This window comes from Asparagus officinalis, chromosome 4 (assembly GCF_001876935.1).
Source record: "Asparagus officinalis chromosome 4, Aspof.V1, whole genome shotgun sequence".
Taxonomy (NCBI): Eukaryota; Viridiplantae; Streptophyta; class Magnoliopsida; order Asparagales; family Asparagaceae; genus Asparagus; species Asparagus officinalis.
In genome coordinates, this window is record NC_033797.1 from 142,075,407 (window position 1) to 142,090,651 (window position 15,245).

The 15,245-nt window shown below is 32.9% G+C and overlaps 1 long non-coding RNA gene across 1 annotated transcript; it reads right to left on the bottom strand.

The window, feature by feature from the left end:
* Window positions 2,292–3,256, bottom strand: LOC109839607. The gene is made up of 2 exons (XR_002246674.1): window positions 3,031–3,256; window positions 2,292–2,869 (listed from the first exon to the last, which is right to left on the bottom strand). It is a non-coding gene; the product is annotated as an uncharacterized LOC109839607 (long non-coding RNA).

Consider the following 15,245-nt stretch of genomic DNA (forward strand, 5'->3'; position numbering starts at 1 on the left):
CAACTTGGTCTCGTGGAAGAGCAAGAAACAGTCAGTGGTGGCGAGATCAACAGCTGAAGCAGAGTATAGAGCTATGGCCTTGGGAGTCGCGGAATTGTTGTGGTTGAAGAGTATGCTGGTGGAGCTGAAACTGGATCAAGGAGCAAAGATGAAGCTGTGGTGTAATAACAAGTCAGCCATCAGTATCGCTAATAACCCAGTGCAGCATGATAGAACCAAACACATCGAGATCGATAGATTCTTCATCAAAGAGAAGTTGGACAGTGGATTACTGGAGTTAAGTCATGTTTTAACTAAAGACCAGGCAGCAGATTATCTGACTAAGGGACTTAGCTCAATAGATATGATTAGAGGATGTGATAAGATGGGCTTAGTGGATATCTTTCGCTCATCTTGAGGAGGAGTGTTGACATATTAGTATAGTTAAGGGGGTTATTTGTAAGATGTGTTTGTAGGGGGCCTATATAAGCCCATGTGATCTCATTAATAAGTTTAGGGTTTCAATTCTATACTTTCGGATGTAAACATCGCTATGGATATGGATTTGCGGTGTACGTGTAGGCTAAAAAGTCCTAGGCCACGAATTGCAAAGTAATTCGGAATTTGCTGAAAATCTAATTGTGGATCATCAATATCCATGTCTTCCATTGTAATCTCCATGCCAAAATCAATGTGTAAAAGACTTGCAAGTTTGATAATTCTTAACCATTCAAGACAAAAATATTTTGGATGTGAAGTGATTATGTAATTTCAATATTTTTTTAAATTTCATATCAAACATTTTGGATTAGTACAAGACAATGGGTTAAAGAGTTTGGATGCGAAGTGATTATGTTATTAGAAAGGATGATGATAGTTTGAAATGGAGTGAGATATCCTAGCTTCAAATTGCTGCTTGAAGATCTTTTTACACCATTTAAAATAATATATAAAGTTGGACAGGAGTTGATTTACACAACGAGATAAAATGGACATGATATAAACCATATAAAATGCATAATAACAAAAAAGTCATATTTTTTTTAGTTTCTTGCTTGTGTATCAAATTATCTAAAAAATGATCAATTTAGCATGACTTACTGCTTAGATTGATGATCTAGATTGTAAAATATTCCAAAACGCCCTAGTGTACAAGCACTTTAAACCATTTAAAACTCAAGTCATTTGTTTGGATCGTCCTTGGAGAATGTAAGAGTGGTAGATTGTCCGATAAAGAGAGTTGGTAGTGTAACAAAGAGTTCATAAGGTAATTAGAGGGAAGATAAATCTTATAATGATTTCTGAAGTTGTAGGAATGAGAAAGATAATGTTCAGTTTGGTAATGATAATAATTTCATTTACCAGAAAGAAAAATTTGGAAGATAGAAATTAGTAAGACCGAGGAAGCAAATTGAGATAATTTGCAACACTTCTTAGTATTTATTCAAGCAGTTAGAGTGTAAGAAGAGAGAAAAGCATAATATAAGCTAGCAAAGTTTGAGTAAAAGAAAGAGTTGAGACTATTTGAGAAAAAGAAAGAGTTGAGACTAAGTATGTTAGACGTATCCAGTGTGAAAATGAAAGATTTTAAGTAAACAGTGATGAAATTAATGGGAGTGGAAATTGATCAGGGTATTGTTTACATAGGATTTCTTGATGCCTCTAGTATTGTCCTTCATTTTCTTTTGCAGAAAGTAGGTTTTTGGATCGTGATGCTTGAGGTCTTCCAGAATGTTTCTACAATATTATTGTACAAATTTTCTCATCTTTAGATAGATTTTGGTTGTGTGAAAAGGGAAATGAATAATACATAGTTTCTCCATATCAGCATATGTTCCTACTTCCTACTTTTCTCCATTATATTTTCATATGCCAAACAAATAAAGTAACTTATAATCTTCAGTTTCTTAACTTCATAGGAGTTGGGAGAGAGTGGAGAATTTCCACTTTGTTTTCTCGAAACTTTAAGCTGCCATACACTACCTTAGTTCTGGCAATCTGGTCATGGTATAAGAAATTGAAGACATGATATTTGTCTAAAATGATGTACCCAATGTAGTTTGTGAACGATATGTTCTGAGCTAAATATTTTTGAAGTAGCATAGTAAGTATGAAAGCTGTGTTGTCCTTTAAAGTATCAAGACTGCAAAATTCAAGTCCTTATATATTCTCATTATGTAGACAGGCTTTGAACTGTTAAGTGCTAAAAAGAAAGAAACTCTTTGCATGAATATAGTAGTCACGATTTAGGATGTTACATTATCAGTTCGACATTAGCTATTATGTTCAATTAAGGTTGTGACAGAGGAAACTGGAGCGGAACAACAATATGGTTGATTCACATGCGTTGTCTGAAAAACGTGTCAAGACTACACATACGTGATCATGCTGCAATACCTCCTTCCACTTCAAAAAACCTTCAAAATATCAAATTAAGTACTAACTAACTAACTAACTAACTATCTATCTATATATATAAGAAAGGGGTTTCACACATATAGAGATGATAATACACCATAACCGTCTAGCAAGATAAATTGTGCCCACCGTCCTATTGTAACACAGTAGTATGAACTACTATGGACGACCCAGATACTTGTGGAGTGTTAGAAGTTGGCTTCTTGGATTTTGAGGATGACAAATCCCTGCACAGTTTCGATCCAACTGAAGAAGGTCCTGTAGTTATATCATTTCCTTTTCTTTTGTTAACCAGAAGCCTCAATCTGCTCTTGTCAGGAAAACATCAGCTGTCTCCATCAATAACAAGGACTCCATCAGCAATCCAATAGCTTTTTGGAGTGTTCGGATCCACTCTTCAAATCCAGAGGATTCATTCATTCTTCTGTGTAAGCTTTATTGAAGGGTCAATGATCAAGAGAGGTCACAAGACCTAATTTGATGAAAGAGATCAGAGAAAAGACACTATATTAGATAAATAACATCTTTGCAAGTTTATTGAAAGGGTGATTTATAAGAGTAATTATGCTTCTCATTCTTATTATGATAGGAAAAAATTGAAGACACAGATGATCTACATCACCAATAATTTACCTGGTGAAAAAAGTGGAGTCCATCTTGCAGTGATATTGTTGATCCCACACATGAGGCAGCTCTTAGCAATCTGATCCAACTCCAAGAGTTCACTGAGCACAGGATCCAATTTTATTGTAAAGAAGGAATAATACTTGAAATAAACTTGAACTCCATATTACAAGGGAACATAGAGCATGTACTAGTATGGAAAGAAGTTGGAAGGAGAACTTTATGAAAACTAGTCTCACAACAGTAACATTAGATGAGATAAAATAATGGTGAAGGCATTCTATATAAAAGCAAGGGAGCCAGGGGCGTGATACTCACGCTTGACCAAAGAGGTTATTTCCTTACCTGCCAGACTGTACCGAAATAAGGGTAATTCACGTGTTGGCTAAAGCCGTGTAGAGAGATATGAAGGTTATTCTTGTGTTGTCATTATTACCAAGAAGCTGACCAAAAGCTATAGGCGTGGTTTTTGTTTTTCTAGCGTCGAAAGAGCTATTAGGGATGTTTCATGTTTTTTCAGAGAGTGTCAATGGAACTTTTTTACTTTGTCAGAGGCTTGTAGTAAATTTTATGCGGTCTTTAATAATCAAGTGTGACTACAGTTGTGGTTTTCTTATTTAGATCTAACCATTCAAAATCTATTCACTAATCTAAACTTTTCCAATTAGGAAAATAGCATTTATATTCTTGTTAGTATATATGGATGGTTGTAGTAAGTATTTGTTAGTAGAAATATTCGAATGGATAACAAAAGTAGAGGAATTGTACTAAATCCATATGTTGACTATTAACTGCATAATTCCCATGTTGCGGTAGTTTAGTTCAAAATTTCAAAGTATACCTCATTTCTAGATATGTTAGAATTACGGTAACACTGCTGGCTTCAAGATATACCAAACACAAGGAGAATTCTTTCTTGGAGCCCTATAGATGAAAGCCAGAGTATACAACCTTAGGTTAAGAGCTCCTAAGGCCAGTTACTGGATAAGTGCCTTGGGGTAAAATTGACTGACTGTGGTTCATTCAAAAAATTCATACTGTCTATTATTCCCTAAAATGGATGTGTATAAAAGATATGCAAATTTGATACTTGCATTATGCACCAAATGATTCCAAGGTGAACAATTTACTAATATTAGTATGAATAAGAATGTTTAAATAAGGTTAGTAAATGTTTAGATCACAGCCCTCTTATACAGGCATTTTAGAGGATTCAGATAAATATGAACAATATGTGTCTTGAGTTTAGATGGTCCACCATGAGAGTTCAAGTTGATTATTTGATGAACTTGGCCTGCGTGTATCAGTTAGACTGTGCCTCATCTAGGCAAGCCTAGGTACATGACTAACGAATGTGACAAGAAGCATAATTTTTGCATTATGTGTTCAGTTTGCTTGTGATTACTCCTTTTGAAAATGATTTTTTGAGATGATAATAATTCCTTTCTGTTTCTTGCTTCCTTTTTCGCTTAAGGAAATTTCCTATCCTCTCTTAGGAGATGATCCTATTGCTAGAATTTGAGCTTGAGATTTTTCAGTTAGGAAGTGTGTATTATGCACTCAAATGAAAGTGTTACGACTTATGAATGACCTTAATAATTTAGAATGCATATAGGAAACAACAGTTTTTTGCCTTCTTTCTTGTGCATCAAATTAACTGTAATGAGCAATTCCAAGTGGCATGCTCAAATTTATGACTTAAAATATTTGAAGTACCTTAGTGTCAAGGGTTTTAAACTCTTGGGGCGAATGACCTTAATAGTTTAGAATACATACAGAAAACAACAGTGTTTCGCTTAATGTGCCATTTTAAGCTATTCATTTTGTCGCTGTTGATCCATGAATAAAAGTGTAACAACTCCAAACAAAAATATATATATATATATAAAATAAAAATAAGTAAAAAAAAAAGAAAACTAGTATATGAGAGTTATAAAATTTTAATGAATTGCCAAAGATAACCATAAACTCATATGTACTGCAGAATTTAATTATCATTGATTATATCTGAATTTATTAGGCTCTAGATTTTGAATTGATTTACCTATAATATATGTTTGTCTTGAATTAGTAATTAGTCTTATATCTTATATTATAGGAACCTGTTGATATCTAGGAGACTAATATTTTGGGGAAGTCGTATCCACTAGAGGTGAGTTCATTTCTCACTAGTATTTTTGTAATATATTATTGCATGAGCACGTAGTACTATGTTGGAATAAATTTGTGCTCGAGAAATAAATAGTCTATTATTTTGTGTATATGAAAGTTAAATGTGATTTCATATATTTTTGTTGTGGTCTATCCTATAATTACGATGCTGATTTCGTACAAGATATGAAAAATCAATTTGATTTTATAGGAACTACGAAAAGTGAATTTGGTTCTTAAGCGATTTCAAATAATTGTGGGAATTGCTTTATTTGAAGCTTTTGAAGAAAATAAATATTTTGACCACATTTCAACAGTTTAACGGATTCAAAGATTTTTCGTGACTTAGTATCTGATAAAAGAAAAAGTAAATATCCGTAAACTGTTTTAACAGAAATGAGAAGCTTTACTTTGTCAATTTCATTTGAAAATATCTGTAAATTCTGATATGCAAAGTATTATTCATTTGACATGTGATCTCGATGTTTTCAAACCCTCGAAAAGTCCACTATGGATTGTTTCTGCCTGTCATATGGTGAATGCACCTTTATTTGGCCCTTCTGTATTGACCTTGGCCCTTCTGTATTTGGTCAGTAACCTATGACAGTGTTAGGTGCATTCGATTCCCGGAAATTATCTGTTATCTGATGCGTTTACGCATTCCCATGCTACTGGGCTATAATTCGTAGCCTTAGTGTGACATATGAGGTGATTATTGTGTTTCATGAATTACTAGCTGGAAATGTGGAGCTAAGTGTTATACGGGGCTAAGTGCTACACCGTATGAACGCGGTGGGAGCCACCTCTAGAGCCCGTAGAAGCTACCTCTAGAATCCACATCGCCTGACAGTAATAGATTTATGATTTTGAGATTTGAACGAGAATTCGAAGAACACGACTTATCAGATTTAAGATTTTGACAATTGACTGCGAAATTGAGAAAATAATAGTCCTCTGGTTTTGTACCCAATTTAGTAATTTCTTTTCTTTCTTAATGTCTACCTTGATTTAAAAAGGGTTTGATTCCAAGAAATGTCACAGTATATTCAGTTGCACATAAGAAAGAAAATATAATTGTTGCATTCTTTCTTGAAGACAATAATATTATGATATTCGGATCGTATTTTGCTATTTTGAATTTCTGATGCAAAACTTATAAATTGTTATTTTGAGAATTATACTTATTACTATATTGTTAGTTATCTAGGACTCTAGTGGGAAATGTTCTCACTAAGCTTTTTAGCTCACCCCGTTGTTTTCAAATTTTTTTCAGATCTGAGTTAGAAAAGCGATGATCCAAAATTTTGATCATGGACATGGTTGAGAAGTGTTTAATTGCCAGTGGTGATATGTTCAGCAAAAAGAATGTTTTGCGCTGTAAATATTTATAACGGTAAGGGTTGTGGAATGTAAGTAACATTTATAAGTATATACATATAGTTTGCTCTGAACTGCTATCATCAGCATGTTTATAAATACTTTGAGATAAACTATGTGATATAAGTGTCATGCTTGACTCATGCATAAGACTTGTCTTGTGCATGGGTCGCTGCTGTCACGTACCCTGTATTTATGAATTTTTCGCTGCAGTTTTGGGGCGTGACAGTAAGATGGTATCAGAGCCTAGGCTGTAGGTCCTAATTGATTTTGGAAGGCTGTAGGTCCTAATTGATTTTGGGGATGGTTAAGTAATGAAAGAAAAATATATATATTGGATTTTGGTGCATAGAAATGAAAGTTGATGTTTTATTTTGAAATCTGATTAAGGACAATATGAATATTATTGGATCAATTTTAGTTATAGAGATATATGATTTTAGATTCATGGATTACAAAATTCCTTGTTTAGTTTTCCTGGATATAAAGGAATTAGTTCAGCTTAACTGGAGGCATGTTTGACATATGTGGCTTATGAAAATATTATCTAATGATATATGCTATTATGATAAGGAAAATTCAAGGGATTAGTTATAGATGATCATTATGATTAAACTTTTATGCTAAATGTATTTATTTTGGTGATGTTAGATTGTGATGACACTTGATGTGAGAGATTATCATTTGAGATTTATAGAAAAGAAATTTGATGGTTTATTTTGAGATGTTATAGTAGATAGTATGCCAACTTAGTTGGTTGATGATTATAGAAAATTCTATGTATGAATTCTAGTTAGAAACATGAAAGTATAGACTTTATAAATATGGAAGATCATGAATGCTATTAGTTTTGATTTAATTTTTCAAGAACTCACATATATAGCTTGTGTAGCATAATACGTGGTAAAAAAAAAATTGTGGTTATTACTTAAATATTTGCCTATGTACATAACTTGAGTATTTCATAGATTAATATTACTGATGATTGTTATTATAAATTATGATATTATTTCTTAATGACACCAACCAGATGACAATGCATCGATAGACTTCAAAAAAAAAAAAGTTTGGTGGATGAGATAGTCTAATCATAAATAAATCAATTTGTAGTGGCCTCTTTGATGATGTATGAATATATTTTTTTTCAAGAGTCGGCATGGGCAAAAGAATATCTGAGGATTATTTTTGCGACGTTATAATAGAGCTAAAATTTTAGATAAAGTTATTACATCTTGAATCTTGATTAAAGATTGTTTGTTTAGTTTGTTAATATATTAATAGCTTTCAATGTCTCTCGATCTATGTTGAATTTGTGATTTATTTTTAGTATTCTAACAAGTGCAAGATAGAATACCATGAGTTGAAGGACACTCAAAAATGTTTTTGCAAAGTTTGATATATGACAAATTATTCACACAATTGTAGAAATGTGAAGTTGTTGGAGAGTATTTCTTGCTTTTGTACCCACTACATTATTTTAGTATAAGAATTTTGATGCCAGCCCACTTAGGTTTATGGTGTAGATGCTGAAAATGTATTAAGCTGTACCATGTTATTTCCCCTAAGTCATCATGTAGGACATAGTGAAAACTTATGAAGTGATGACTTTGATAATAACTCTCAATTGCTTTTAACATACATTGAATAGGTGATTTATCCTGAAAAAGAAGTGCAAAAAGGTTTTTTTATATGAAAGGACTGATTTGTTTATGCGCTTATTTCATGACCAGTGGATTTAATCAGTATACAATAATTTCATATACTGGCTTTGAATCATTCTTTACAAAATGGGAATATAAATGGATCTTGGAAGATTATGTCATATGAGTTGCGGAGTAGACAGTATTTACACAGATTTTTAGTATCTCAAGAATTATATTTACCATGAAAGAGACATTGTATGAGAAGAAAATGGTCCAAATCAATGAAAGTTTATGACTTCAGTTTTGATTATCACCTTAGTTAGAGGAATGTAAAGGTAGATTTCTTGAGTGCAAAGTGAAATACTGGTGTTTATATTTCAATCACCAAATAAAAAGATATATTGGAATAGGCTAGATTTGATATTCAGATTTATGACTGCAATGATGTTTACTTATTTTAGAATTCAAATTATCTTGATTGAAAGGATTGTGACAGTACATTGTTGTGATATTTTGATAGTGAAAAATTAATCGAAGGTAAGAAAAAGGTTCGAGCTAATGACTTAACAGTGGAGATTTTATATAAAAAAAAGCCTATGTGCCCTAAATGATCCTAAGCTAAGGATAGAAATTTGGAAGTCGATCTCTTATTGATACATTTTTAATTCATCAGACAATACAAGGATGTATAGTGATTTGTGAGCAGCATTCCAATTAATTCACAGGAAGTATAAATTGCAGATGATGTCTCTATGTTTGATGCTTGAGCCTATGAAGGTTGAGCATTATAAGATTGTAGATTTTGTTTGAACTCATTATATTTTTATGACAATGAGAATAGACAGCCATGCACTGTTCTGACTGGCTTTAGGAGTCAGAATAGTAATGATCATATATATTAAAGATGTGTGAGTTGTGTTGAATACTAATGGCTATAATATCTAACAGAGAATTTATGTTTCATTCCAAATGTGGGAAAACTTGAACAATGCTTTAGAACAAAATTGAAATTGAGCTGTTATACTTGCAAACCGAAGAATAATTGGAGATGATTATATAAATTGTGGGAGCATATTCTTTATGCTTACTGTTGGAAGTTGAGAGGTAGATGGAAATCATATTTATCCTTGCCAAAGTTTATCCAATAACAGTAGTCACCAATCTGATACTTATATGTCTGCTTAATAAGAATTTACTGACGGAATATGTGAATATCTATTCATTAGTGCAAGTGAAAGAAAGAATGTTGTTCAATTATGAAATTAGGTATCTCATGTTTTAGCATTGTAGTGTATTGCCTCCCCTTTGACTCGTTTTACCCAGAAAAGGGTTATTAAATTCATCTAGTCGGATGAATGTGAGAAAAGTTTCCAAGAGCTAAAAAGTTGACTAGTGTCTGCTCCAATATTTGCATTAACCAATGGAGACACATACTTTATTATTTATAGTGATGCCTTTAGAAGAGGATTGAGATGTGTACTTATGCAAAATGGAAAAGTCATAGCACATGCTTCAAGGTAGTTAAAGCCTTATGAGCAAAACCATTCCACTCATGACCTAGAATTAGCGACAATAGTGTTTTCTCTCAAGATTTGAAGACATTATTTATATGATGTACATTGTGAAATATACACTGACCATAAGAGTTTGAAATATATATTCATTCAAAAGGAGTTAAATTTGTGACAAAGAAATGGTTGGAGCTTTTAAAAGATTATGACATTACCATCAATTATCACCTCAGCAAGGCAAATGTTATTACTAACGCTTTGAGCCGCAAAGAGTACATGTAATCTAGCATATTTAACTACTTCTCAAAGATAGTTATTGGAGGAGTTAGATCGTACTGGAATTGAAATTAGAATTCACCAAAATTAGGGTTAAATTAGCAAATACGGTGATACAAGCTTCTTTGATAGATGAAGTTAAAGCAAACCAACAAAAGGATCCTCAACTCGTAAAGAAAAAAGAAAGATGTGGAAGAAGGCACTCGAAGAGAATTTAAAATACATAAGGAGGAGTCATTGAGGTTTGGAAATAGAATTTGTGTGCCTGATATAACAGAGATAAAAAAAAATTTACTTAAATTACAGAATGTCTTACTTGCCAACAAGTAAATGCTGAACACCAAAGACCAGCTGGTTTAGTTCAAAATTTGGATATACCAATGTGGAAATGGAAAAGGATCACCATGGATTTCATCAGTGGCCTTCCCAAGGCTTTTAAGAAGGATGGCACGATATGGATGCTTGTTGATCGACTGACAAAGGCAGCACATTTCTTACCTATCAATATGAAATTTTCATTAGAAAAATTGACTAAGATATACATTAATGAGATAGTGAGATTGCATGGCGTACCAATATCAATAGTTTCTGATCGAGATCCTAGGTTCACATCAGAATACTGGAAGAATGTGCATAGAGCTTTGCAGATTTTACTAAATATTAACTCAGCTTACCATCCATAGACCGACGACCAATCAGAAAGGATAATTTAAACACTAGAAGAAATGCGGAGATGTTGTATACTAGATATGAAAGGATCGTGGAAAGATACTCTACCCTTGGCTGAATTTGCATATAACGACATCAGACTAGTATTTAGATGGAATAATATGAACTTCCTAATGGAAGAAAGTGCTGGTCTCCTATCTATTGGGACAATGTTGGAGAGAAAAAAAATTCTCAGACTAGAATTGGTGCAACAAACAATTGATAAAATTCAATTAGTTCAGGAACGTGTTCATACTGCACAAAGACGTCGAAAAAGTTATGTTGACTAAAGAAAAAGAGAATTGGAATTTTAGGTGGGTGATCATGTTTCTTGAAGGTTTGGCCTACCCGAGGAGTAAAAAGATTTGGAATCCAAGGAAAGTTAAGCCCGAGATTCATTGGTCCTTTTGAGATTCTTGAAAGGGTTAGTTCACTGGCATATAAATTAGCGTTACCACCATCTCTATCCGGAATACATGACATATTTCACGTATCGATGTTGCGGAAGTTCATCCGAGATCTAAATGAGATAATCGAATTATCTTTAGTGGAGCTCAAACCTGACTTAACTTTGAGGAGAAACAAGTACTTAAGCATCGTACAATAAGATATGTGGAAGTACAATGGAAGAACGATTCAGAAAGAGAAGCTACTTAGGAAACTGAAGATTCTATACGAGAAAAATATCCAGAGCATCTTGGAGATTAAGGTATGTTAAGTTTCGAGGACGAAGCTTTTTATTAGGTGGGGAGAGTGTAACAACTCCAAACAAAAAATATATATATAAAAAATAAAAATAAGTAAAAAAAAAGAAAAGAAAACTAGTATATGAGAGTTATAAAATTTTAATGAATTGCCAAAGATAACCATAAACTCATATGTACTGCAGAATTTAATTATCATTGATTATATCTGAATTTATTAGGCTCTAGATTTTGAATTGATTTACCTATAATATATGTTTGTCTTGAATTAGTAATTAGTCTTATATCTTATATTATAGGAACTTGTTGATATCCAGGAGACTAATATTTTAGGGAAGTCGTATCCACTAGAGGTGAGTTCATTTCTCACTAGTATTTTTGCAATATATTATTGCATGAGCACGTAGTACTATGTTGGAATAAATTTGTGCTCGAGAAATAAATAGTCTATTATTTTGTGTATATGAAAGTTAAATGTGATTTCATATATTTTTGTTGTGGTCTATCCTATAATTACGATGCTGATTTCGTACAAGATATGAAAAATCAATTTGATTTTATAGGAACTACGAAAAGTGAATTTGGTTCTTAAGCGATTTCAAATAATTGTGGGAATTGCTTTATTTGAAGCTTTTGAAGAAAATAAATATTTTGACCACATTTTAACAGTTTAACGGATTCAAAGATTTTTCGTGACTTAGTATCTGATAAAAAAAAGTAAATATCCGTAAACTGTTTTAACAGAAATGAGAAGCTTTACCGTGTCAATTTCATTTGAAAATATCTGTAAATTCTGATATGCAAAGTATTATTCATTTGACATGTGATCTCGATGTTTTCAAACCCTCGAAAAGTCCACTATGAATTGTTTCTGCCTGTCATATGGTGAATGCACCTTTATTTGGCCCTTCTGTATTGGCTTTGACCCTTCTGTATTTGGTCCTTCTGAAATTTGTTCTGGCCCTTTTGTATTTGGCCAGTAACCTATGGCAGTGTTAGGTGCATTCGATTCCCGAGAATTATCTGTTATCTGATGCGTTTATGCATTCCCATGCTACTGGGCTATAATTCGTAGCCTTAGTGTGACATATGAGGTGATTATTGTGTTTCATGAATTACTAGCTGGAAATGTGGAGCTAAGTGTTATACGGGGCTAAGTGCTACATCGTATGAACGCTGTGGGAGCCACCTCTAGAGCCCGTAGAAGCTACCTCTAGAATCCACATCGCCTGACAGTAATAGATTTATGATTTTGAGATTTGAACGAGAATTCGAAGAACACGACTCATCAGATTTAAAATTTTGACAATTGACTGCAAAATTGAGAAAATAATAGTCATCTGGTTTTGTACCCAATTTAGTAATTTCTTTTCTTTCTTAATGTCTACCTTGATTTAAAAAGGGTTTGATTCCAAGAAATGTCACAGTATATTCAGTTGCACATAAGAAAGAAAATATAATTGTTGCATTCTTTCTTGAAGACAACAATATTATGATATTCGGATCGTAGTTTGCTATTTTGAATTTCTGATGCAAAACTTATAAATTGTTATTTTGGGAATTATACTTATTACTATATTGTTAGTTATCTAGGACTCTAGTGGGAAATGTTCTTACTAAGCTTTTTAGCTCACCCCGTTGTTTTCAAATTTTTTTCAGATCTGAGTTAGAAAAGCGATGATCCAAAATTTTGATCATGGACATGGTTGAGAAGTTTTTAATTGCCAGTGGTGATATGTTCAGCAAAAAGAATGTTTTGCGCTGTAAATATTTATAACGGTAAGGGTTGTGGAATGTAAGTAACATTTATAAGTATATACATATAGTTTGCTCTGAACTGCTATCATCAACATGTTTATAAATACTTTAAGATAAACTATGTGATATAAGTGTCATGCTTGACTCATGCATAAGACTTGTCTTGTGCATGGGTCGCTGCTGTCACGTACCCTGTATTTATGAATTTTTCGCTGCAGTTTCGGGGCGTGACAAAAAGGTTCCCTGAAATCTTTTTTTTGTAGACATTTTTTTAGTGTAGGTTAATGATATGAATGTTTCGTTTGAGAATTAAGATACATACTAAAGAGAATACCATACTAGCAAATTAAGCTATTCTTATTCTGAAGCAAGCCCATATAATGTGTTGCAAGCTGCAAACTACAGGAATTGAAGAATTGTTGCAAGCAACAACTTTGAATTTCTAGTACAGCAAACCAAATAAAGCCTATAAATCTAACATTTATTATGATTAAAAAATATTTTAATTTATACAGTATTTAAGTTTAGTACTGAAGAACTGGCAATATGAAAGGATGTAAGCCCAAACCTGCATGTATATATGAAATGCATACAGAACAAAATATGTGTCCATGATTCAGATAATGTTTTAGGATTGTTTTTTAAATTGCATCCTATGCTCTAAAATCATTACTTTTTTCCTGCTGTGTATTTATTTTGCTTTAAATTCTACGAAACTTATTGTAGGCAACATAAAAAAGTTCTGCAAATGTAATGAGGTAAGCTTGGTGCAACCAGTAAGCAAAAAAATTCACCAGCGTCAGACCCTGTCCAAAAAACTAAGCTAAAGGGAACTGGGAACAGAAGTCACTCTTTGTATCTAGTTGGTAAACAAATAATGTTCCAAGTATGCTTTAGTTTTACTAACAGTACAGAGTTCTATCTTTTAGATCAAACTGTACCTTGACCGTTGTTGACTCTCTGGAGCAATTGAATGGTTTAGAAGTTGCAATTTGTGTTATCCAACTGTTTTAAATTATATATACTATGGAAAGTTCTATCATGAAGGCACTTGCTGCGTTATGTTGGATCTGTGTGCTGATTTAGAAATATCGCTGTGCCTGTGTTTTGAGTCATGAAGTGTCTGTGTCAGCATTTTCCTGTGCAGCTAATATTTTATTTACAGTTCGAATTTGTGCGTTAAATTTCAGGTACTTTATTTTATTTTATTTATTTATTTTTTCCTGTTTGAACTTATTAACCAGGAACTAATGAGATGAGATCACTCAGTCTTAAGACACACCAGACTACTTATTGATTAAATGAAATAAGTAGTTTTTCTCGTGGGTAAAGTTTAAGGCAGCTGGCAATTTTACTTGATCACAGTGAGTTATGCTTCTATTTCAATAAATTAAGCAATTCCCTTCCAGACAATGCCATTATGGGGGTCTCTTCAACTAGGATTCCTATATTCATAGATGTGGCCAAACCTTGCTTCAAAGTTCTTTTGTTCTTTTCCTTTGTACGTATACAAGTTCACGATTTTTCAGCTGTATAACATATTACTGATGTTTTTCTTTTTCAGGTAGCATGGCTGATATCAGTAAATTTAAGGATACAGTAAAGATGGATATCGGCTTTTGTCATGCTTCTAGGATTAGGCAACGTTCAGAACTGGTTGATGGTAAATCTAATGCTCATTCTTCAGGTATGTTGGCTAAATAAAAATAGTTGGATTGATATGCAATTTCTTGTGAAAAATAACCTGTGGGGGAAGTTTTGAGGAGGCTATTCCATTACATTGGAGTGGCCACAAACTTCCACAATTATTTTCAGTTTTCATTGTCTAATCAATTGATTGTTTGATGTTGAATGCCCATGCTATGGATCTCTCAAGCAAGAGATGGATCCAAGAACCAATTACAGGACAATGGAAAAATAATTTCATGCATATTGGATGGAGTAGTTAAATGTTTTTTTTTTCTTTTTTTTTGTTAGGCACTTGAGTACTCTGAACCTTGATTGCTTTTGTATTCTTTTTTTCTTAGTTGTGAGTATGGATGTATACATCTCTGTATATACCTGTATGTTTCATACTGCATTTGAAAAGGGAAGTT